The sequence below is a fragment of the Pollachius pollachius genome (assembly GCF_949987615.1).
Source record: "Pollachius pollachius genome assembly, chromosome: 9".
Taxonomy (NCBI): Eukaryota; Metazoa; Chordata; class Actinopteri; order Gadiformes; family Gadidae; genus Pollachius; species Pollachius pollachius.
Window position 1 is genome coordinate 4989808 of NC_136942.1, and position 25110 is coordinate 5014917.

General features: G+C 45.9%; 1 protein-coding gene across 2 annotated transcripts in view; it reads left to right on the top strand.

The window, feature by feature from the left end:
* peak1 (pseudopodium-enriched atypical kinase 1) overlaps positions 1-25110 on the top strand; it is a 78187-nt gene that overhangs the window by 24652 nt on the left and 28425 nt on the right. For both annotated transcript variants that reach the window (XM_079743794.1, XM_079743795.1), the window contains one exon: positions 13519-13608. The gene's annotated coding sequence lies outside the window, so the exon portion shown is untranslated. The remainder of the gene's footprint in view (positions 1-13518; positions 13609-25110) is intronic.

The window sequence follows — 25110 nt, forward strand, 5'->3', positions numbered from 1 at the left end:
GAGGAATTTTTCACGGCAGAGAAGGATTCTTGACCCTCTATGGTTGGAGTAGAGGTCGGACTCTCGCCTGCATGTTAACACACCACAGACGGCGAGATGACTTGCACTCACTGTCAGATGAGACCCTTGTTATGAAGTATCATGTCATAGCAAACAACAGTTGAATTAAAGAATATATTTCCTCTTGCCGGCTGCAGATGTGAGTGGAATTGAGTATGATTTGTGATGGGGTATAATATGAATCTCATTGATATAGAGGAAAGTAAAATGCCCCAAAAGATTGCCTTGTATCAAATGTCCTTTCAGAATGTGTTCGGTATTTAGCCAATTCTAGGTGATATCTGCCAAATTGTCCTTGGTGCCAGTGGTCGTCAAAACATAGTCAGGTCAAAACATGAAGCTATTGTCTACTTTTACCAAAACACTGAATGTGTGTTGAACATTGTCCAGTACAATATCCATGCACTTCACAAATTTCACTTTTACAGAAAACAGTACCTCATCGTTTTACAATTCTAAGCACACAGTTTCCCCACCAGAAGCGAATCCAGCAGCTCAAAATCCTACAATACAATCATTCCACTAATTGAAGTCCGTATTCCTGCTTTGATCACAACAAACCAGTTGGCCCGGGTTGTCCTGGGTTGTCCTGAGCCTGTTGGCCCTGGTTTTAACAGAGCTATGTCCCCGACTTCAGGGACAATCAAGCAGCGTGGGGATATCTCTTTATTTTGACTCCTCATTATCAGATTGAGCCACCCTCCTCCCCGAGCGCCGACCGCGCCGAGGCGAAGGCTCACGTTGGCTTTGATCTTGTTAATTATTCTGCGAGGCTCGGAAGAAAACGAGGGCACAGCGAGCAGCTACGCCACGTCGTCTCCTGATAGTATAGTGTTATGTCGAGAGCGTCGGGGAGAGAGAGGCAGAGAACGAGAGAGAGAGAGCGCCAGCAATGTAAGGAATGGCTTGTTCTTCGCCGAGTGTTTTGAATACTCCACCGCTTTCTTCCAGATATTTCTCCCAAATAAGCAAAAGAAACCGGCCTTGAGGCTCCGTGTGAAACTCCAGAAGCCTCTGCCCAAACGTAGACAGCTGCTCTGCGTGAGAAGAGCAACCGTAAAAATTGAGTCCATTTTCCTTTGTTATTGTTTGAATATTTGAAAAAGAACCCCCTTTCAAGTCATCCGTTTTTCAAGTGTTCAAATTCAATGTGTCAAAAGTTATCTCAAGCTGCTTCCCAGTTGCATTGTATTGACTGCAACCAATGTCTTGCCATAGCCATGCTGTGGGATCTTTCTATTGAACAGAGACTGTTGGCTTTCAACAGCCTCTGGTTGCATGCGGGGGGGCGTCCAGAATGTTCTCATCTGGTTCCAGAACCGGACTCAGCCCGTCTCTGCTCTGATCCGGGTTGTTGGAACTGGGGCCCAAGTCTCGGGGGACCGAAGTAAGCCAAAGGCCCCCTCGAATGTTTGTTTGCCTCCCACTTTGCCTTCCCATGGAATAAAAACAATGTTCAGATGCGTCAAGAGTTGAGCGTTAATTACATAACGGTCATCGCTGCACGCCGTCCAGCCTTTTAAATATCGCACTGTAGCCTCGAACCACCTAGGCTACCGTTTCAAATGGCACGGCTTAGCACTGGTGCGTCACACTCGGCGCCATGTGAGCGACTAGACGGCCCAGGCCACGTGCGCTCCTTCTGATAAGTGTGGGAATCAATTACTCGACTTTGGAAGGGGAGAGTGCACTATAGGGAGCATACGTGGCCCACATAGGGATGGCTCACTGCTATCGCTCCACACCAGCCTCCAGAACCGACAGCCCCCACCACCACCACCCTCCATAATGCCATTGGACACAGCAAGCACTCTCTAGGACCGTCCCCTCCTACCCATACCCTCCCTACCCCCTTATATCCACCATGACAGCCACAATAGGCAGAGTGCTAAGGCGACGCCGGTGCAAGCCGCCCTCTTTACAGCAGAGTGTCAGACCTCATCAGCCGGGGAATGATGGGGGTTGTGGGAACCTGACACGGATTAAATGATCGCTGTGAATTCTCTGCTCGGGGAACCCTTCTCTTCCACCCCCCCCCCCCCCCCCCCACGACACTCCCCTCACCCTCGTGTCCCTTCCGCTGTGATTCACAAGGAAGCCGGAGGCAGGGGAGTAGTGGGGTGTCGGAGTCGTTGGACTCCAAACATGAAAGGTAACGAGTTTGAGCCCCAATCACTGCAGGCTACCTTTGTTCTATCTATGTCTTCTCATTGAGCGGGATATCAGTATTGAAAATCACTTGAAATGTCATTTCAGGGTATTTATCTGAAATAAACTTGACCTGACAGTACTTAAAGGCTTGGACCCCGGATCTGGATTCTAGCTCCTATCCTCACTGGGGCTGCCCTCTGTTCCTAGACAACGCTTAGCTTCATGGCAGAGAACTAATTTCCCCCTGGGGAGGAATTAAGACGATCTGAATGATGAGCCTGCTTTACATTTCTTCTTTAACTCAAATGTCAATCTGAATTGAAATGGAATGGCGATGATTTGTATTACAGCAAGTTGAATTTCCTTGTGTCTCGTGAATTCCTGTTCACGAGACAAACGTTGTATCGTCAGTCACTTTGTTTGATTGTATCTTATGGGACGCTATCTTTCCCATCGCTCCGTCGATCTTTCGCCATCATCGAGGATCTTGTTCAAAAGCCTGGTCCAGTTTTGTGATGTCGACCAAAACGTTAGAATAACTACCCAGAACAGAAGTTTGATTCCGGGAGTGACGGAGCGTCGTGCGCCACGTGCTTACTCTGCCACACGTTGGGGTCACCGTGGGGTCATCAGAGTCATGGAGCTCCACTGCAGCAGATCTCTGGTGACGCCCGGCTAACCCAGCAACTACAAAGGCTAGATGGACACGTGTTATTTTAATCACCCCCCCCCCCCCCCCCCCAACGCATGCTGCTTGGATCAGCTCTCTTTGTTGTTGGCTGAGGGCAAGCGGGTGGCTTAGAACCAGCAGCACCCCTACCCTCAGTGTCAGACACACACACACACACACACTGACACACACGCACACTACCACACACACACACACACACACTGACACACACCGCAAACATACTGGGAGAACACACCTCTTCTGGTCCTTCAGTACATTCACATTCTACTCATCCCTATTCTCGTCTCTCTGACCTCCGACCCCTCTCACCTCGACATCATCTGCCCCATTGCTTTGCCTGCGTTCAGGTCTCACGTTGCAGGCCACTCATTATTGTTCCACAACCTGTGTTTCCCATGCCCAATTTCCACAGCGTGAACTTTCCAATTATAATTTTCGAAGCATGTTTTAAGAAACCTTCTTCAGGTTAAAGACGACAACAACCAAAAGACCTTGGGTTGATGCACGACCGTAATTATAGAGAGACACACTGGCCGTGTTCCACTCACTAGCCAATTACCAGCCTGGGTCACTCTTTGTACTATGCCCTTGTGGTCCATGCTGCGGTTCTTCTGACCGTCCAGTGACCCGCTTTGCTTGCCAGGAGTCTACAATGGAGAATGGCGTTTGATGCATGTGTCTTACGCAGATGATTGGGTCAGTAAACACCAATCTAAAGGTGCGTTCACACCAAACGCGAAGGGGCGACACGATCTCATACAAAGTGAACGTAGAGACGCGAATCGGGCGAATTATTCGCTCGAGAAAACTGGCGATTGTCACGCCACACTTTCGCCCTGCACAGGCGAGAGCGTTCACGGGGATTTGTAGCGCGACAAATTTGCTCGAGTTGAAATATTTCAACTTTGCCGCGACATTCGCGTGATGACAGCCAATCAGCGTTCAACAGCGTGGCCACTGAGTGACATGTCTAACGTTACAGCCAATCAGCGTTCAACCGGCCAACCGTTCCCTGCAGTGCAATCCGGGGTGAACCGCAGCAAACTCGCCTGACAAAACTTGCACAGCGACAGTTTATGATTTGTCGCGCGACAAAACTTAGGCGACAACGCGAACGGGCGACAAATGTGTCTTTTGGTGTGGACGCACCATAAGGCTGGGCCGTATGGCCTAGAATGTCTATCAGTAGATTATTTTAAGAATGGGCAGTACAAATTTTATATATATATTTTTTGTATTTAGCTCTAAATGATTCTCAAGTGATTAAGTACTGGTATGGCAATTAGGACATGCATCACATATCAGGGGGGGTAGATAAGGACATTTGTTGTCTGAAACTGCAATAATAAATGTAAAAAAAATAATTTTTTCTTCCCATTGCTGCTCGATGATTCACTCGATGTTTGGTGAGGATGCTCTCAAGTTCCAGAACATGTTTTTATTTGAGATGATAGAAAAGATTGCCTGTATTACCAAGCGTTGCAACCACTGTCGAACTAAGGTGCAGACTTGTTATCTGCACGTCTAACTTTTTAACCAGAGCCATTAATTGAAGTTGCACCAGCCTTTTTTTTCACCTTGCTGTCTCCATCGCTTTCAGCCATGTCTGCATTTTGCAAACAAAGCAGTATCGACCCTCAAGTCTAACAGCCAAACTTCTTCTTCTCTATGGCCGACTAGGCACAGCGTAGTGCATGGCCGCCTCCCAGCGGTCTAGTTACTGTGAGGGCTAAACCATTCAGCATGTTACAGTCTGTCCTCCTGAGGAGACGTAAAACCGAGGTCCTGACTCACTGAGGTCATAAAAGATCCCACTTATCACAAAGAGTAGGGGTTTCCCCGGTGTCCTGGCTATAACTGCCCAACCAGGCTCATTCAATCTGGCCCCCTAATCATCCTCCTCTATAATTGGCCGACTCATTAATTCCCTCACTCTCCACCTCAAGCCGGTGTGTGGTGAGCGTTCTGGCGCAGATTGGCTGCCGTGCATCACCCAAGTGGGTGCTACACACTGGTGGAGGTGAGTGAGGTCCCCCCCCTTCAGTGTAAAGCATCTTTGAGTGAGAGGAAAGCGTCAAATAAATTCAGTCCTCCTTCTCCTACTTCCACAGTCAGAATCCACACCATAGAGAAAAATCACAACGGTGTACTTTCTTCACCGTTTATACCGTCCACCCCTTCGCCCAACCATAATGCATTTTTCTAGTTACTATTCAGTCATTTAGAGTATACTTTTATCAAAAAGGGAATTTAAATTAATTGAGATATGGTTCATAGGAGCAGGTAGGGGTCAAGCATCTTCTGCCGTGGACATTAGGGATCCAACCCAGTAGCTTACAGTGGGGTGTCCAACGTCCTTATCCAGCGCACTGTCCTGCCCCCCTTAATCTGTCAATCTTGCTGACACCCGCGTACCGTATCTCACCAAGGTCATGGAAGACACCTCTGCGCTTACCTGATTTAGAATCCGGTTTTCCATCGAGACTAAGCACACTGGGGGGGAAAGAAAAACGTTGTAGACATCAACAAACTGGCACTGCTCTGGGATTAGAAAGGCAGAGGGGTTTTACAAAGGTGTTCTCCAAATGGCTCTTCTGGAAAAACTAGCTGCAGGTCAAGTGAATGACTTAATAGTAGATTTGTGAAATTTCTTTATATAAACTTTATATTTGTAGACGAAAATTGATATTTCGAACCCGGCAAAAGTACGACTTGTGGTCATTTTAGGATGTGCGGTTTGTACAAGATAAGAATATGTCTTGATCAAAAAATGATCCTGTGTGCCTTTCTCAATGATGTGTTGACCTTAAATCCATCCATACGGACGTGTACTTCCTGTGCATTTTTCTGGATTTATTTTATTATGTAATGTCCTTTGCATCATACAGAGGGACCTAATAAGTAATTTCGTAGCTGTCATTGGCAGCAACTCATTGAAAGCTTTGATGTATAATAAATGAGTTGGACGATGGCACGCCATACAGTACGACGGTGAGCTGTCGCATACCAGCGGGGCTAAATTTAGACTCAATGCAGGAACAAAGAGTCAAAGTCAAATCCACCATGGAAAAAAGCGATTGATTATTGGTTTCCTTTACCTGAAGAGATGATCCTGGTTAAACCATATACTGGAAGATGCTCACACTGGCAGTTGATCAATGGCTCTATTGGTAACATCGATCAGTACATACATATTTTCTATAGCAAACATTTCCAACTAGACTGTGGCCTTGGGATAGATCCGTGCGGTCATCCTTCCTCTAAGCCAGCTTCCCACTGGAGAGCTATGTATGTATCACGATGAAGGAAATAAATCCACCAAGTCATTCATGCATCGTCCTCTGAATGTTTGTCATGTCACCTACTCTCCCCACTCGTTAGGTACACTTTTAGCACCTTCCATCGCCCAAACACACAACACACACACACACACACACACACACACACACACACACACACACACACACACTATCCCCTACCCATCACTTTGCAGCAGCGACAGAGTGCATCGACTTGAGCTTATTCCTATGGGAGAGGAGATGGAGAAAAGCCAGGCCAAACATTCACAGCGGTGTTTGGAACGAAGCGGACGTCATCGGACTGTGTGCCTATTTAGGCTCCGTCATGGTGGGATGGAACGGAGCAGACAGTCGCCTCAGACATAAAGAGGAGCAGGAACAAGGAGCCCGTCCCACGTGGAGCACCAGAGGGCAGGGAGTAACGGGTGTGTGTGTGTGTGTGTGTGTGTGGACTATCATTTTCCCTCTGTGTGAAGTGTGTCTAGGGAAGGGACTTTCAGCGGTGTGTGTGTGTGTGTGTGTGTGTGTGTGTTGGCCTCTAATTAGGCTGAATGTGTGGTTGTGAACTGGCGGGCTCGCATGTTAACAAGACCCCTGTTTACTTTGGTTGAATCCCACAGTTGCGTGATTGTGTGTGTGTGTTAGTCATACGGTCATACGTCTCCCCGTCTCTGGGGGGGGCGAGGCCCGTGGTGTGATGTGTGAGGTCACCCAACAAACATGTCTCTAATTCTTTCTCTCCGTCTCTCCGTCTCTCTCAAAGCATCCGATTTTTCCACCAGCCTTTACCCAGATGCCAAATTTACTAGCGTTCTACTCTGCCCTATGCCCTATGATGCAAAATATTCTTAATGTGAATCGCCCTGCTGACACTTGTGGCATGCCATGGGGCAGATGTGGAAAGCAGGAGGTTTATCCGCTTAGGGGAGACCATTGTCTGCCCTGTGACTCTCTGATTTAGCATGCAGGCTCTGGGAGCCATGGAGCCGGCTCACAAAAGGCTTTCTCTAAAATATTCCAAGTGCAGGAAAAAGGAACCTGGAAGAGAAATGGGGATGGGATTTTCACTAATGGAAAGACACGTGACTGATCTCTCTCGCTCTCTCTCACTTGCTCTCTCTCTATTCTCTCTCTCTCCCTGTCTCTTGCTCTCTCTCGTCCTCTCTCATTTCCTTGCTCTCATTTCAAAGCAGCTTATTCCCTTGGGAGGGAAGAAAAGCTTGGCCATACATTCATCACAGTGTTTGGAACGGAGTCAACATAATTAAGACTCGATCAGCGTTCCAACCTCTGTACGTTCCCTGTAGTTTGCATGAGAAGGCACCCTAGCCATCCTGTATGTGAGCTCCTCTACCGTTCGGGGTAGACAGAAATGATGATCTGGGGGGCGGGTGGAGTTTTTACCCAGCCGTATATAAATGGGCTGGTTAGGGAGCAGGTGAACAGAAGTCCTTCACGTGTCTCCGTCTCGTATTTGCTTGCAGCCCCTGACTTCCAATTAGTGTTAATTCCGACTGCTGGCTGGAACTTGTGGTGGCTAGGGCATCTTCGTTCAAGGCTCTCCAGATATTATACAGGGGGTGGCTTACATCCAGATTGGGATTCAACCCGAGCTAACATCGATTAGCCTTGGGTAGGTGTAGGCGTAGGTGGGGAAAAATTTTGGCTCGGTGTGGTGGGATGCCGAAACGTGACCCGCGGCGAATATTTGCTCATTACTTGGAGTGGGGGGTAGAATTAAGGCCCTGGGGATGACTATGGCATAGAGATACCTTGTTAAATATTTGAAACCCTAAACGTAACTTGTGTACAAAAGATAATCAGTGTTAGAACAGTCATTAATTCAACCTTGCTACAAAAATGTGAATAAATGCTGTCGGTTTAAATGTTTTTTTTTGTGTTGAGAAAAAGTTGAGGCCTCTACCGGTGGTAACCATGGTAACAGGATTGCTCGAGGGGACAGAGTTAACAGGTTTTGTGACCGATCACTCCAATGTCTTCCTGAAACGTTCATATTGTCTTGTAAGAGTGGATGATAGCGGAGCGAGTGATTATGTGATTATTCTCGTGACGGTGTTGTGATCTTGAGCATTGTCTCCTGAAGAACAGCGATGGCATGATCGGATCTGGATTAAGCTATCGTTTGCCAGCTCGAGGAAAAGAGTGAACGAGTCATTCTGTAAGTGTCTAGTGACTAGTGTGGATGAACTGCCTTCACAACATCGACCTCTCCATCGTCACCCAGTGAAAGTAGTCGTGATTTGAACGTCAAATCACAAAATCGTCTCTTTTCCCTCCCTCATGGCGGTTGGTAGAGAATGCTCTTGCAGATTCTGTGTGAAGCCCACAGACCAGTATCCCACTAGGAGAGACCCCCTGCGGGGCCTGTCAGGATGAATAAGGAGGTGTCAGGACACAGCTGTAACTGTGCCGAATCATGCTCCGCGTTGACCATGAATAATTGACGAGTCATCGCTCGTCATAGCGATCCCCCCCCCTCCCCCAACCCCCCGGCTGAGCCGGCGACGGGGCTTGCTGGGTTTTGAATGGCAGCGGGTCGACCATGTGCACGGGAAGTAACAGGCGGCGCTGTGTGGATCACAGAGGGCGAGCCCGGGACGCACACACGGCGTTCTGCCTGTTGGGCACGGGGCCGCACCGCGGAGCCCTGGGTTGCCGTGACCGCAGGCCCTGCCAGCGAACCGTACGACCTTACAAGGCAACCACGTGATCTCCATCAGGTTGATCCATGTGAAGGGTGTCGAGGAGAAGGACTTTCAGCGCTGTGTGTGTGTGTGTGTGTGTGTGTGTGTGTGTGTGTGTGTGTGTGTGTGTGTGCGTGTGCCTCTCATTAGGCTGCATGTGTTGTTGTGAACAGGAGGGCTTGCATGTTAACAAGACCCCTGTTTATTTGGGTTGATCCCACTGTGTGTGTGTGTGTGTGTGTGTGTGTGTGTGTGTGTGTGTGTGTGTGTGTGTGTGTGTGTGTGTGTGTTATGGCTGGCCGATTAATCAAATTTTGATCGCGATCAAGCGTCAAACGATCACATAATTTAACATAATCGATTTTTTTCAATTGTATTTTTTTTAAATTTTTTTTTATGTTTTATAGAAAGGGCAGAACAGCTGGATACACATCTGTCTATCATTTTAGATTGGAACATTCTTTTTGACCATTTTGTTTATTTTTTTAAGGCGAAAGTTCTGTTATAAAAAAAAAATTCTGAGACATGCTGAATAAATACAACATGTTTTCAAGCTCAAAAAGAATCGTTGGATTAATCGTGATTTCAATATTGACCAAAATAATCGTGATAATGATTTTTCCCATAATCGAGCAGCCCGATTGTGTGTGTGTGTGTGTGTGTGTGTGTTAGACATACGGTTATACGGCTCCCTGTGTTCTTCACATTTATATATATTTTTACTACTACTACTCCTATTGTGAATACGGACATATTTTGGGTATATTTATTGCAGAATTTATTCTCATTCAAATTGGGTGAACAGTTTTCTTATTCTTATTACTGTGCTGTACTTAATGTTTTGACACCCTCATTTCCTGTCAGGGATGCAGCTTATCTTGTATTATGATCTCAGATGGTGTATCCGATAACCGAATCATTCTCATTATCATACCTGGGAGGTATGATATACACCCAGTGTTTCCGTATCGATGTGGATGTTGAAACACAGGCACAATCACTTTGGCATAGAGTTTCAAACAGCCATAGTGCCACTGTTCCATAGTGGTAGTGGGGGGGAACTGTTGTCATGGAGACAAGAGAATGGTAGAACACAATGCAAGAAAGCTGAACTTGATAGTGTGTGTGCGCTTGCGTGTGCTTGTGCATGTGCTTGTGTGTGTGTGCGCGCGTGTGTGTGTGCGGGTGCACACACACACGCATACAATAAGATTCAGGTATGATCTTCCAGGAAAGGTTCCCATTTCTGTTGGGACCTTTTTGGTGGATTCCACCGTCATCCCCATAATAAAAAGGTAATTCAGTGCAACATTCAATAAGTTGTGAAGAATACTGCTGTGCTTTAGAAAAAAGCTGTAAGAAGAAACCTGTCAAAGTCAGGGGGCCTCAAAATGGGAAAGGAGAAAATGTTTTTCCGTTCCATTTCCAGTAAATGTTTTATCATTGAGATGGGTAGCACCAGTCGATCTGGAGGTTACACCTAAGTTATAAATCCCAAAATTCAGAGCTGGCTGGATACTGAGGGAGGTTTAAACAATAGGCTCTGGTTTCACCCAAGGCCAAGACCCGTGGGCCTTGTTCACCTAGCAGCCTTCATGGTACTAAACGCTTGCATCTCTTTAAGAGGCTGGAATTGTCTGACCACTTTGCATTCCGATCCGTCTGGGATGAATGCGAAGAACAAGAACCTCTATCTATCTCCTCCTAACTCGGATTCTACCTCTGTTCTCAAGTGGGACTCCCACCTGCAGTCTTATAGAACGTGATTGGCTCTGATGCTCTGCCTCTCTTGGACCTTATCTACATTTTGATAGGCTATTTGCCGTTCAATGCAATTCAATGTTCCAGGGTATAGCTTATTTCTTATCTTTATTTGAGTGCCTCTTCGATTCTCCCATTTATTTCAAGTGATTGGACTCCCTATGGACGAGATTGTCTATCGATAAGGTTTGGATGTGGATGGATATTTCTTTATCGAGATGGTTGTCAGATTGACTCTTTATGGTATCACGAGCCGGTTCTTCTAATGGGGATAAATACCAGGCCAGATGGGTCTGCACGATTTACTGCAAGAAAGTAAGGTGAAACGAAATGTACCCAGCCCTACCCTGATGCTTCTGATATCTTCACATCACCTCTTAATCAATTCAAAATTGTATAGTAATCCAGACCTTAAAAAAAGAGGGTCACAAAAAGAGACAAAACTAATTGAAAATCCAAATAATAAAATAAAATAATACAATTAAAATAATATTTTTTCAGTGATACATATTTTGAAAAACAATAATAACCCAGAAATTGAAAAAAAGATTATTCTTTTTTGAGAGCATTCAGTTTCATTCATTGCTGAAATTGTATCTTACATTATATTTATTTAGCTCACGTATTTGTTCAAAGCAACAATAGATGCATTCAACCTTGAAGATAAACCCCAAAAGTGCAAGAATTAGAGGACATAAAATCCATAAAGTAAACTTCAGCCTCAGATATTCCTGAAGACAAAGCCACAGTGCTGTCTGTATCATGGTCCAATCAAACAGGAAGTAAACAGACAAGCCGACCACCGCAAACCACCCCTTTGATGCTCCCTACACAAACTCCTGGGGCCCACTTTCAAACATAACCACCACACTGCAACAAAATAAACAGCATAGATGTTGTGTTGTTTCAAACCCCACCAGTTATTGTCTGGTGTTAAAATGAAAATGGCACTGAGGCACTCCAATAAAGGTGGGGTTGGCGTGGAGTGTATGGAGGTTCAAGGTGCCGGACTGTTATTATGCTGTGAGAGCACAAACCTAGGGTGGCTGCCTGCACGCAACTGCACCTTTCCGTCCAGACGGCGTAAATGGCACCGTGCATCACTGGGACTTCCATTAGAGACAGGAGGTGATTGCTCACACCGGCCTTTTTGGAGCCAGCTGCTTCTGCTGCTGCTGTTGTTGTTGTTGTTTTTATGAAATGGATGTTATTCTGCCATGTTTTTGGGTTCACCTAGGGGGCCTGTGTGTGTCTGAAACTATGAGTGGTGTGGTTGAGTATAGGGGAACTTGGTTGAAACTTGAAATCAATTGGTATGAGGTTGGTTGAAAATGTCAGGCACAGAGTCAGACTAAAATGATGATTGTCCACTGATTGACTTTACACATTTTAAAGGGACAGTGAACCAAAAATCGTTATTGTTGGGTTTTAAACATGGTATATGATCTTCAACATGGTAATCTATGCCATTTCATGCCATCTCATTTTTTTACTAACGAGGAAACAGGTGTCAAATCAAATGTCTTTGCCCATCCCTTTAAAGTGCATTCTATATGCTACCTGGGTGAAGTGGTCATAGTTTCCCAATATTCTAGAAGGTTCCCCCTCCCGACCCCCCAACACGGACGCCAGGTCTACAGTACCTCGTCTCTTTCCTTTTCGGCCGCTTATGTTGTGTCACTCGGTGTGACTGGAATGGGGAACTACTCTTAGGATGTTTGACCAATCCAATCCTGGTTGCTCAGTGAATGATTGATCGATTTATCACATTGAGTCATTTGGTGTGTGTGTGTGTGTGTGTGCGTGCGGGCATGTGTCCGTGCGTGCCAGGGGAGCGAGACTGAAAGGCCTGCTAAGCCTGGCAGTATTAGTATCAGGCTAATCCACCACCCACAGCCACGCGATGGGGGATACTGCCAACAACAGATGCACAGCAGTCACCTTTAGAATCAATAACAACCAACAGTAATAAGGAGACCGCATTACATCTGGCCTCTCTGGTACACAACACCAGATGAGCAGCACCCACGGTTCACGGATTTGATCCTTCTGTGCTCATCTTTTTCGACGGATCTTGTTTACGGAGCTTATTGGCTCATTACACCCCCCCTCGTCCCTCCCCTCTCCCCTCCCCCGCCCGAGGCCTCTGAGATGACTATTGCTATTTTTATCCCAGGCATCCGCCTTTAATGAATATTAATGCAGGGCTGCTTTTTAAGATATGATCCCCAAACCCAAGGAAGCTATGTGCTATTTTTGAATAGGCGTGTGAGTGTGCGCCTATTGTGTGCGTGTGTCTGTGTGGCTAACAATGGGCTAGTTACGAAGCTACCGGGTGTTTTCTTGAAGACCTGGCGGCAAAGAGAAGACCACTCCTTGTGGGTTAACCAGGGGATGCCTTGATAATTATAAGCCAAGCACATGCATAATATGTATCGATCACATTGATTTCATCAGACACCCTCCAAGTAGGGTGACGATGAATGCACTCTTCAGAACAAACACAATACTAACACGATATTGTCAAACCCGGGTCAGTCGGAGGTGATGATTGTACCATCACACGGTGCCCCGGTGTCTCTGTTCCAGGACAGCAGCGGGTCTGTCCCGGGCGACGGGAACGCTTGCAACACAACGCCTTGGCCCAACGTGCCATCAGATCTGATCCGTGCTCCGGAGCACATCGCGGGGAACAATGACACTCTTTCAACAAGTGCAGCGTCGCCTTCGGCAAAATAACTTAACACCCTCTTCTGTTTCTTTTGCTTCTTGTTCTGATCCCCCCCACCCTCCACCTCCCTCTCTTGCCCTCCTGTGAATCTTTGTGTTTGTTATGATTCACTCTCTGTAGGTCAGAGACGGAGGCACACCACAGGAGCTAGACTAGCAACTGGTGTCCGCTGGGACCTCCTGCCGTCTGTACCTCCTGATTCATCGCACCGTGAGTTCAGCCCTACTCTGTCTTAGCGTGTGTGTGTGTGTGCGTGTGTGCTCGTGCGTGTGTGTGTGTGTGTGCCTGTGTTTGTGTTAACCAGTCATAGTCGGTTAACAACACAACTGCAATTACTCACGTGTCTAGGGTGCTTTTTTCAAAGCTGATGTTATGTAGAGCGTGTCCACATGATGAGAAACCAAACCGAACCGGTTTATTAATTATTATTTTTGTTTTTTCAGTTCAAGGCATACACTTTTGGAACACGCACACACACACACACACACACACACACACACACACACACACACACACACACACACACACACACAGCACACTGAGCAGAATGTTCACAGATCTTTCTTTAACAGTCTTTCATTTTCTCCTCTTACGCAATCTGACAGCTTCGCAATTAACCCAAAGTTGGCAGTAGACTTCTATATTATAAACTGTGTTTGTGTGTGTGTGTGTGCGTGTGAGTGTATATATATATATATATATATATATATATATATATATGTATGTATGTATGTGTGTGTGTGTGTGTGTGTGTGTGTGTGTGTGTGTGTGAATTCAGTCAAAGAAAATATAGAAACCTAAGCTCTGAAATCATATTGGTTGATCATATTGGGCCATGCCTTGCTAGACACTTGATGGATGGGTGGATGGATAGATAATCCATCATTGTTTAATCCAAATTTGCTTCATAGTTATCGCACTGGTCTGCTGACAAGACCCGTCCAGCTGTAACGTTATTTTTCTTTCTATTTCTAATCACATAGTTTGAATTTTTCTATGGTCTAATCATATCCCTAATGGTCCTTTGGTTGCTCAATGGGACTTATTCACCTAGGGGCAACTTGGTTGTTAAATGTAGCTGGGTGGGGGAACTTTACTGAATGCAGCTAGCGTTTAAAGCTAAGATGGCCGCTTGACGAATATGGCCCATGTCTCTCTGAAACGAAGGGAAGAGCAACAATTTGTGTTGGTCCATCTCAGCACTGTCTGTTCCTGCACAGGTGTCTGTCTGTCTGTCTGTCTGTCTGTCTGTCTGTCTGTCTGTCTGTCTGTCTGTCTGTCTGTCTGTCTGTCTGTCTGTCTGTCTGTCTGTCTGTCTGTCTGTCTGTCTGTCTGTCTGTCTGTCTGTCTGTCTGTCTGTCTGTCCGTGTGTGTGTGTACGCACGCACGCACGCACGCACACGCGAGCGTTGTGCATTGGAAAGGATGTAGGAAACAGAACCCATGCTATAGTTTCGCTCAACCTTTGTGCAGCCGGAGACAAAAAGCATTCCTTTTCCTTCTCAACATGGGCTTCCTCCTGGCCGTGTTTTGTCTACAGAGGTCCGCTCCTTCCCGCTCCAGACCCAGGGCCGGCTGCGTGGCCAAGGCCTCTGTCCTCGGACCAGAACACTGTGGTTCTGTTTGGGTTTCTCCTGCCTGCAGCCTCTCCAATTGTCTTTCTGCTCCTTATTGATGGTGGGAACACAGGGTCGCTGTGTGTGCGTTGTGAATTCCTACCGGTTGTGTTTGACTCTGTGGCTATTTGTGGGGCTTTGCTTATTCACAGGAAGCCAGAGGGTTCATCTGTAGCACTGTTGAGCTTATGATTCAGTCGTTAGTATCTAATCATATTGAGTCATCAAGCTGAGGGTTTTGTTGACATGACTAACAGTGAATATGTGTAATTAGTCGACATGTGTTTGGGAGCAGGTAGGAGGGCTTTGATATGCGTACAGGTGCAAATTCGAACAGTCCTTTCTGGCTGGGAGTTGACCACTCTTGTAACTACACTATTCTGGACCGTATTATCTGGGTAAAGGAGGGAACTTTCCCGGTGAGGATTACAGTACCACAGCATTCATATCCAGGCATTTGCAAATTGTTTGCATAAAGTAGCAGTAACTTTGATGATCATAAATGGGCCAGAGCCCATGCAGAGAGCAGCAGTGTTTTCACCTCTAGCGCCTGCTGAAATTCTCTCTCTGTTGTTTCCCCTTTTTTTTTTGGTAGCGTTGATTTAATTATACCCGCCGTCAGGCTCAATTTCACACGCGTGTAGCTCAGCGAGCGTGGAGGAGGAGGAGGGGGGAAGGAGAGGGGAGGAGTAGAAGGAGTTGAAGAGAGGGGGCTGAGAAGGAGGGAGGAGGTGAAGGAAAGTGGAGGAGGAGAAGGAGAGGCGGGAGAAGGAGGGAGGAGGAGGAGGAGGAGGAGAGAGGGGAAGGAGAGACAGGAGAAGGAGAGGGGAGGAGGGACAGAAGAGGTAGAATGGAGAGGTAGAAGGGCTAGAATGAATCATAGAATGGATCCGCTTCGGGGCAGCAATTCTGAAGTTTGGCGTCGTGGACAGTAAAGAAGAGGAAAGGGGGAGGAAAATGGGAGAGGCGGAAAGGAGGGAGGAAGAGGAGGAGAGGGAAGATGAGGAGGAGGAGGAGTGCAACGAGAAGCGGTTATCCAGATACAATGTGCTGCTCCTGACTTTTTTTTACCACAAAGCGCTATTGGAAGATGGAGTCAGCTCTTTCACGTCCCACCTGTGCATCCCGACAGGAAGGAGCAGCCAGGAGCTGTGTGTGTGTGTGTGTGTGTGTGTGTGTGTGTGTGTGTGTGTGTGTGTGTGTGTGTGTCTGTGTGTGTGTGTGTGTGTGTGTGTGTGTCTGTGTGTGTGTGTGGGGGGGATGGTTCCGTTCCATTTCCATTTCCGCGACTAGGATGATGATGATGATGAGGCTGTTGAAGATGTAGTGGCACTTTGATCACATGGTCGATTGCCGGCGGCCTCACTTCGAACCTCCTACCCCGACAACCTCTTTACCGTCACTCCTCAACCCTCCCAGAATCAGCGGCCCCCGGAGCCGTAGAAGGTCACACTCTAGCGGATCACACCAAGTCGGCTGCTAGAGGCTTTCCTGGAAAGAGTGGCAGGGACTTTTAAAAGCTGGACGAATCCTAACGTTTACTTTGGTCGTATTTAATAGTGCCTTATACATGTGTTCTGTAAAAGAGCCAACATACTTAATCAGACACACATAATCAGAACACAGGTCGCTTGCTGCAACCGTTGCTTTGCCACTGCTAGTATGGGAACTGTTCATTTGAGGGATTTCACACGCAACATTTTTGCTAGTCTACATGAAAGTGATTTAAAACTCCTGTGTGTGTGTGTGTGTGTGTGTGTGTGTGTGTGTGTGTGTGTGTGTGTGTGAGCGAGCTTAAGGCTGCCAGTGCTTCCCCTATAGAATCAGTTGGTAGTAGATGATGGTCTTCAGAATAAACTAGGGCATGTTTCACCAGGAGCTTTCGTTCTGTCTTGAAGCTTACTTATCCTATATATTTGCCCACGTGCTCCTCAGTAAAGCTTACAGAGGTCTATGTAAGGAGTTTATTATCCAGTTTTAGTGTATGCAAACCTCTGTACTGCAATATTATCTAGACGTTTGACGATTCTTCTTCTTTTCGTGTCTTTGAAGCGGGTTGGTTGTATGACAGTTTCCCATTTCTTTACCCAGTCTTTTGGATTTGTATTGAGCACTGCAAGATCATTTGAGCTGCACTGGTTGGGTGGTAGGGGGCAGACAAGGCAGTGCGGCATTGTATGGTCCTCTTCTCCGCATTCACAGGGGGTTTTGCGTGTGTGTGACGATGATTTTGATTCTAATAGTATGTTCTTGTCCTTTTTTGTTACTTTATTATTAGAGTCATTAAGCAGATGCTTTTAGCCAGAGGTGTGTGTGTGTGTGTGTGTGTGTGTGTGTGTGTGTGTGTGTGTGTGTGTGTGTGTGTGTGTGTGTGTGTGTGTGTGTGTGTGTGTGTGTGCGTGCTCATCCTCCTTTCGCTGAGGAGGTGCCAAACCGGAGAAGTGGTGAAACAGTAAATCTAACATTCTAGATTTTCTCTACGTTCGTCACCAGGATTGCTCCTGGCAACTAGTTCCTTTCTCAAAGTTATTGACCAAGACATTTGGACCCCCCCCCCATACTTCTGACCTCACTCTCATGGGGAGACCTTGTACGGTCAACACTCCTCTAGAGCCGCGATGGAGAAACTGAAACTGAAAGAGCGTAAAAAAGGACCTCAGTTAACCTCAGCGTAGGTGTCAGGGTACCCCCGTCTGTTTTCACTCAGAGACCCTCACAAACATGGCCTCCGTGGACGTTGACGTTGCCGGGGTTAATCCACACCGGGATGGATCAAATGAAGTTCTTGAGTGTGGATTTATAGATTGTATATAATTGTCACCTTTCTTGATATTTATATGAACTAAATTGTTCTTCAAGTTAGAAACGACGTGGGTCATCTGTCACCGCCACTTACTGCTACCTCCCTAGTCGGGGACCAGGGGTCAATCCTTCTGGAAGCGCAGGGGTGTTTGAATTAGTTTGAATGTTCGGCGGCTCTGCCGGTCAATACTGTGTGTGGCCCAAATCTGTTTCCAATATGGCATTAGTGCTTTTATTGGGGGGGAAAATGTGTACGCTGACAGGTTTATGGTAGAAACCTAAAAATGCAATTTGAGAGCCCTCATGCAAAGCTCATCATAAAGTCACAGCAATGTTGATCGTCTCGCTCACCATCTTCGATTTAAAGACATTTCTTTAGTAGGACGATGATTCATAATGAGTTTCCTTCCCTGTAGTGTGGCCGTTTAAAGCTAAGAGGAGATAGCATTTAGGCTCCCAGAAGATATCTAGTAGTAGTAAGTCGTAACAGGGTCCATATTTTCTGCATTTCTATCTTCTGTATGGATTCCCGACTCCAGCTGGCAAGATGGCCCCTTATGCCCTTATGGTCGTTTTCCCTGTAAAATGGCAACATTTCTCTATTTTGAATGAAGCATGTCATATTCAAGTCGTGCGAGATGAAGGAATATAATATCCAATGAAGAAAGACTGCAGAGAATTGACGACATGGTTAATTTTAAAGACGGAACATTTTCCTGGGGTGGGGGCATTAAAAGATGCATGTTTTGTGAGTGAGGGCCTAGAAAAAGCCCATAATAACAAACATCAAACAACATCCCATAGGAAAAAAAGCCAACGTCTCTGTATTTAATAAAAAAAAAGCTTCATCACATACTTTCCCAGTGGTATGTGCATGTGTGTGTGTTTGTGCGCGCATGTGTGTTATTGTACTCGTGACTGTGTTTATGTGTACATGTCTGCTGTGTATATGTGTGTGTCTCCTTGGTATGTGGTTGTGGGAGCGGGGGCGGGATCTTTGTAGGCTCCTTCCCAGTGCTGATTGGTCCTTCCCGGTGTCACCTCTCCGAGTGATTGTGCAATCCACCACTCTGGAATTCGAACTTGCTGTCAGTTTTTTTTTTTTTCTTCAGTTTGTCTCGTTTTTTTATTTTTATACTGTCACAGCTACGGCGTCGTATGGAAATTGTCCCGTACAGTAACATCACATGGATGAAAGAAACAACAGCGTATTCGGGTCCCACTAAATGAAACTCTGCTGTGTGAATTCTCTGACTCTCTTCTTTGTGTTATTTATGCTACTATTATTTATTAGGAAATGTCTACCCCTGTAATGTTTTTTCCTTCTCTGTGCACGTCAGAGCCTCCACTTTGAGTCTCTCGCTGTCTCTCTTGCTCTCGTGTCCCTATCTCTTCCTCCACATCTGTTGTCTTTTTTTGCACTCTGATAAACTTCCACTTCCTAACCCATTATCTTTTCATTTCTCCGGAGAAGATGATAGTTTCTGCAGTCGTGGAGCCTGGCGAGTGTTATGCAAGCGACTGTTTGCCTGACGCCAAAGAATGTTCTGTTTGAGTGATTGATGGGGTTGGATGAGGGGGAAGGAGTCAAAGGAAGGGGGAGAATCGCAGAATAAGAGTTTAAGTTGTCTCGGATTTAGACTCAGACAGCTGCTTAAAGATGCATCAAATAAAGGGCGCTTCTATTGTGACAGCATCCGTTGCTTCTTCTGCTTTGAAATGTTACCGACTTCAAATGACTAGGGAGAGGCAAAGAAATCAAAAATATAACGGCGCCCGTCCGATTAATGGACTTACTGCAGAGTGGTTGTTTTTATTGGACTAATCGTAGTAATTGCCGTGTCTGGGAGGCCTCTGGAATGCTTTTGGCCTTTAAAAACGATAGAGCTCTACTGAAGAACTCCATGCACTTCTGGCCATAGCCTAATTGGTCTGGAGGTTGATGATTGAAACTCAGTGTTGGGGAGAGTGCAGTGCATTGAGGGTGTCCTTTATGTCTCCATACATTATTCGTAGGTAAAGTTTAAAGCACAGGAAGAGGGGCCCGCTATTAATGAGGTTGTTTAGCTGACAGGTTAATCTCCGCTCTTCGTCAATGCCAGCGCTACAAAAGCCTTAATAGACGACTTTGAGTTGTTTGCTCAGCGCCGACCAGAGACCTTAAAACAACTAGAGCTGGCCTAGAGGAGCCGGCTCCCTAGGTGTGTGTGTGTGTGTGTGTGTGTGTGTGTGTGTGTGTGTGTGTGTGTGTGTGTGTGTGTGTGTGTGTGTGTGTGTGTGTGTGTGTGTGTGTGTGGGGGCGTGCCCGCTCCCTTCTGCATGGTTGTGTTTACTCTGCGGTCTCTCTTGGTCCACATGTTGCTTATTGTGATGCTTATCGCACTTTATCCTTCTAATCCAATATTCTGAGTCACACACACGCCAACGCACACACACACACACACACACACACACACACACACACACACACAGTCACACGCACACACACATACACACACACACACACACCTACACACAGTCACACGCACACCTACACACAGTCACACGCACACACACACACACACACACACACACACACACACACACACCCGTCGTATTGAATAATCGTTTGAATAATCGTAATTTCAATATTGACCATAATAATCGTGATTATGATTTTCCCATAATCGAGCAGCTCTCACACAAACACACACACACGCACACACACACACACGCACACACACACACACGCACACACACACACACACACACACACACACACACACACACACACACACACACACACACAGACACACACGCCCAGCCACTTAGAAGCGTGTGTCACATCACAGCTGATACAGTCCATTGCACTCTGCCGGCCTCTTGTATATCATCCATATTGATGACCCATTGGCAAGCCCTCCGTGCATCCTAATCATGTGGGCGATGTGAAATGGCTTGGATAAGTATGCTGGCTGTGATGAATGCCCTTTCTGTCCGCTTCTATTTTGGCTGGCTGGCCGTGGACCTCTCCAATGACTTGCAGAAATTGCAGTCGCATTCTTCTGTGGTTGGTGATCAATGTTTGGTATTTAGCATTAGGATGCATCAGTGGTTTCATTGATGAGGCTAACAGTGGCTCACAGTCACTAAATGGACTCTCTCTTTCTCTGGCGGGTGGGACACATGTTTATTTATGCCTCGTTAGGTAGAATCGATCCGTGTCACCGATAAACGTTATTATAATATGTTTCATATTTTACCTATTCTAGGGATTCAAATCCCCTATGGTTGGAGGCATGACCCTGAGCCATTGGCTGAACTCCATAATTGTCAAATCAATGTTTCGGTTCAGTGAAAGGCCATCATACTTAGAGTAATGGAGGTAGTATGGATCCCCTATGAAACCATGGCATGCTGTCCCTCTCTATCGCGTAACACTGTGTTGAACCTTTATGGACATAAAATTTTCTTTCAAATAATCGAATGGTGAAGAAGGATAAGGCTACTTTGTAGTCACGTGTACTTGAGGAGTTTGAATCGGTTATAGTTTTTTCCCACTGTTGCCTCCTGCGTCATTTTGGAGGTGAATGGATCTGTTTCCCTTTAACGTATTGGCCATTTAATGGCTTTAAATGTAATCCTGCTGGCCTCGCACCCACAGATTAATAACGTGCGAACATCGGCAAAATCCTCGACAAACCGCAAACCAAACAGACGGTCTTGTGGGGGATATGGGCTCAGAGCGAATCCATTAACAACAACAGATCGGCTGACGTTTGTGGACAGGTGTTTTATTTGAATCAATTCTTCTCAGTGTTGTCTATAATTTATAGTGCGCTTTGGGTATGTTATGGAAACATTCCCGTACGAGCAGACCTTGAATGTGAGCCTGGCAGGGTGTTTTACTGTTGCGGAGGAAAAGCGTTTTCCCAGAGAGCGACAGCTTTTTGAAACAGAAACAACCTTTTCCCTTTTCAGTTTCCACGCGTTCATTCGATTTTCTCTCTCACTTTGAGGGATGTCACAACATTATGGCACTCAGACATGGAGGCCGAAGCCCACGACCCGTAGCAAAGCCTTACCCTTCACTGCACTACAGAGAACGGGTTGATTCCCAAGCTGGTGACCGGGTTTTCCTTAGAAACGTCCACAATGGTCCGTATGGTCTATTATACAGCTATACAGCTCTAGAAGTATAATGCCTGGTTTTGTGGTAACAACAGATACAGATGACTTGTCAATGTCAAATACGGAAAGCTGTCCAGTCCAGTCCCTTTTTTTTTCATCCAATATCGTTCATGGTCTCTGTTTTTTACCCATTTTTGTCTCCAGTATATCCAGCTCAATTATTCTGTCCTTCTCTCGGCTTCGAGCCAAATGTAATGGCGTCCAGCCTAAAGTAGTTCACCAGATCAATGTCATTGTGTAATGCACAGTAAATGGAGCTCACCAGGTTTCTATAATGTACAGTAAACTGAGCTAATCAGGTCTCTATAATGTAGGCAAGGCAAGGAAAGGCTTGTACAGTAAACGGAGCTAACCAGGTCTCCATTACAGTACAGTACAGTAAATGGAGCTCCCGAGATCTGTATAATGTACAGTAAACGGAGCTCAATAGATCTAGATTTTTCAAGAAATGAATACCTGGCATGTGATGTGAAGTGCTGTTATTGTGAAATTTCAGATTGTAGTTACTGGAACCGGCAGGGACCTCACTAAACGATAGTACAGCGACCCTGAGTTCCGCACCATATATATTGCGATTCAACAAATATTGCTACTGTGTTAAAAGTGTGAGGTCGGCATGATGTCCATTTTGCTTTGTGCGATTTGTATTAAGTGTGGTTTATGTATAGGTTTAACGTTGGTTCGGGTTTTACAGATCCTCACTGATTCTTCAATGAACGCTGTCAAACCGAACATAGTTGATTGCTATGACTAACATTATGCGAATAAAGCACAGCGCCTACTTTTGGACCAGATTACAGTGACGAGATTACATTGACCTTTCTGGTTTATTCTGTGTTTCTTTTTTTTGTCAACTCAACAAAATATTGTGGGATCAAATAATCTTTATACTTGCATGAATCAAATTTATTTAATATGTCTATCTATATATATATTTATGAGATTGTGGATTTGCTCCCAGATGATGAGATGATGAACTGGCGTGCCATGAATGTGCAGATTAGTTTGGGGTTGTTTTTGGAGGCTCGTTCAGCTGCCCATGAATCACTTTATGATGGGCCACCTGTTAGCCTGAGTAACTCCACACCAGCGTCATTAGAAATCTGATAAGCCTGATGTGCGAGCCAAACCCTGCCCCCAGATGTGATCATCAATAATGTGGAAAAACTAGTTTCAGGGTTTAGCTCTGGTTGTTCACAAGAGTATCGTTAAATGTCCCCTTGCTGTAAAGGGGATGTTGAGTTTTTCTAATCTACGGTAACCTATCAAGACGGACAGCCAGAGTCACAAATATCCCAGCCGACATCTTGATACTTTGCTCTCCCTGTTTCAAGATCAATTGAATGAACACGAGGTGTCTGTCTTGTCTGTCTTGTCTGTCTTGTCTGTCTGTCTGTCTGTCTGTCTGTCTGTCTGTCTGTCTGTCTGTCTGTCTGTCTGTCTGTCTGTCTGTCTGTCTGTCTGTCTGTCTGTCTGTCTGTCTGTCTGTCTGTCTGTCTGTCTGTCTGTCTGTCTGTCTGTCTGTCTTTGTGTGTGTGTGTTTGTGTGTGCGCGGGGCACATGTGGTTCCAGGCTAGCTGAAACGTACTGGTTGATGAACACAAGCTGACATGCTCGTCTGCTGCTTATGACTGACTCCACATGCTATTTCATGCTCTCAGAGAGCACTTTCATAGGAGGAACATTACCATTTATATTGTCGTAATTGAAATGGTGTGTGGAGCTATAAAGTAATACTGACCGTGTGTTGCAGCTATTCTGAATATCATTGAAGAAGTATTTAGTCATTAATCATCATGCCTACAAAGTTATATTGATCCTTAAAGTTAGAGGAGGCCGAAACCATGCCAGCGAATAGTTCAATAATGGGAAAAATATCCATCAATCTTCCAGCGGAAGACAGAAATAGCAGTAACAGATGAATATCCGATACAGATTGCCCGTTTTACTGAGCCAGTGACCTGTCCTCCACGGTCTCTGGGGCGATGTGCTGGCTGCCGTACAGCAGATGTGGTGTTCAAACACTCCCTGGCTCAAGGGCATGTCGTCAACTGCCTCTTCACACCCCCCTCCTGTGTGAAAGTATCTCTTACCTGACAGGTACACAGGTACACAGGTACTCTACCGCTGTGACCTCTCTCACGCAGTGTGTTCAGGCTGTTCTACAACATTCTGGTGTACCAGGCCTTTGTCTAAGGATTATTTTTGCTTGGATGAAAACACGTTTCTTGGATTATTGTTTCATTCGTGCTATTCACGGTGGTATTGTGGTGGTGTGTGTGATGTTATTCACTCCTCTCACTCACACAGTGGGAGGAGTCGGAGGGACCGGGCTAACAATGGAATCACGCCACATCTGGAACTCTCGGAACGTTCTAGAACGATCCGGTCCATTGGAGACTGGATATAAAAAAAGAAAAAGAAAAAGGGCTTTGTTGGTTTCTGGGATGATTTGTGTGTGTCAGTGGTGGGACTGTTGTGGTGGTTTTTGTCACTGAAGGAGGAATGCCGCACAAGTGCCTGTGGGCCTCCTCACACATCACCACCCGTCTCCCAGAATGTATGCCAGACACCGCTTAGAGATACTGGATGGAGCAGCCAAGTTCTTTATTGTACATTGACACATTTACACACACACGTACGAATACAGCCATGCGCACACACGCACGCCCGGGTGCCCACAAAGGTGTCCAGCATTTATTGTCCTTTCAGAACTTCAGAAGCACACATGCAACAGAAGAACAGTATTAAAATCCCCAGACAATTGTCGTGACACCATAGTGTGAACTGTGTGGACATGGCCTCACATGGCCGTGCAGAAGGCTGTGTCTCTGCACATTACTAATATACTCCTACTCAGTGTTTTTGCCACCCCGCTGTGCGACTGGAATAGAGACAGCCTGGTTTGCCTTTGTGCTTTCATAAGTTATATTTATAAGTGCTGTTGTTTTCCCACTGTGAAGCCTTGCACCAATCCAGATTCCAGAATTTAAAAAGGAAAACAAAGTCCCTGAACATTCCCAAAAGAAAAGGGTTTTACAAAGGAAAGGGATATAATCCATATAAATATGGATTTGTTATTGGTAATCACCTGACAGTGGCGTGGACACTGATTGTTTGGAAA